This window comes from Odontomachus brunneus, unplaced genomic scaffold, assembly GCF_010583005.1.
Source record: "Odontomachus brunneus isolate Ranch 3 - 2012 unplaced genomic scaffold, Obru_v1 Obru_scaffold_327, whole genome shotgun sequence".
In the NCBI taxonomy this organism is placed as follows: domain Eukaryota; kingdom Metazoa; phylum Arthropoda; class Insecta; order Hymenoptera; family Formicidae; genus Odontomachus; species Odontomachus brunneus.
In genome coordinates, this window is record NW_022639777.1 from 95,458 (window position 1) to 97,166 (window position 1,709).

A 1,709-nucleotide genomic window follows, 5' to 3' on the forward strand; every position below is an offset into this window, starting at 1 on the left:
TTCCGGGATTCTGTCCCACAAAACGTCAATGTGTTTCGAAAACTCGCGCAATAGAACAATCTTCGGTATATATTTCAACTGTTTGGAGGTTAGGTCTCGAATATCATGAGTATCCGACAGTAGGAGAAACATTTTGGACACTGAACGGGTTCGATTCGACGTCCCCCTATAAATAGTTGCCGCGTGCCAATGAAGCATTTTTAAGCGACATAAGGTTCATACGACAACCGACACCGATACGCGTGAAAAATTTCGATGATAGAATGCGAGTAGCGTCCGAAAATGTTATACGTAAGCACGGCAACTTGCTACCGATTACCATACGCGGTATCGTATGTGGCCCCTCGAATTGTGGTAAGACGAATGTGTTGGTGAGCCTGCTGGAGAGCCCACACGGTCTGCGTTTCGAGAATCTGTACATGTACTCGAAATCACTGCAACAGCCGAAATATCGCTACTTGGAGAATTTGTTTGCATCGATAGACGAAATTGGTTTTTTTACATTTTCCAATAACATCGATGTCGTTCCGCCGAGCGAAGCGCTACCAAATTCCATTTCTGTTTTTGACGACGTAGCGTGTGACAAACAACATACGATAAGAGAATACTTTGCTATGAATCGTCACTCGAACGTCGACTGTTTCTATCTCTGTCAGACATACGCAAAGATATCTAAGCATCTTATACGGGATAATGCGAATCTGCTGATTCTCTTTAAGCAGGATGGTACCAATCTGAAACACGTGTACAAAGATCACGTGAACACTGATATGACGTATGAAGATTTTTGTGCGTTGTGTCGCGAATGTTGGCAGCAAAAATATGGTTTCGTAGTGATAGACAAAGACAGTTCTATGACCAATGGACAATATCGGCCGGGATTTAACGATTTTGCAATACCGTAACGTGACCATTTGTCGTTTGTGCGTCAACAAGGAAACGTCGCAATGGCGGCGTTGGATTACACAGAGATCAACGACTCCGAGATTAAAGATGGTGAGAAGATGGCGAAGGAAATTGCGAAAACGAGCGAACCGATCCGTAAGAAATATCGAGTTTTGAAAACCGGTAAGATAGAGGAAGATATTGCGTTAGAAAGACACTTTCGACCTGTGAGGCAGATTGTGGAACATACCACACACACATGTAAAACCTGACGCATCGACCATACTGGAAAATAATGCGTTATCGATCGATGAGAAAAAACCAAAGCGCAGAGCCAAACGCTTACTTGTCGCCTCTACACCGATCTATCAGAAGCGGAGAAAATCAAACGTCACGACGGATTCTCCTACGATAATCTTCACAAACAACTTGCATCGTTTCACACAATTGCGCGAAATGTCTCCACGCGTTACTCTGACCACCAATAATGAAGATGTTTTCGAGACCACTGGAGATTCACTCGTAACATTGATTAGACGTGAGCTGCAAACGTCCGAGGGGCAGGAAACTTTGCGCGCCCATTTTGGTTCACTGGGACAAAAATACATGGGAGCAGTCTTAAGCAGCGACAAACATACCACCATAGACTACGTGTATGGTATGTATTTCAGCAGTGATGGAACGAAGCTCGGCGATAAAAGTTTCGACGTGGATATTGACGATAATATAATCATTGGTGGTGTAAAGTACGCAGGAACATCTGGTCTATACGAGCTGATTTTCAAGAGAATTCCCGACGATGCCGTCTACACGGAGGCCGATAA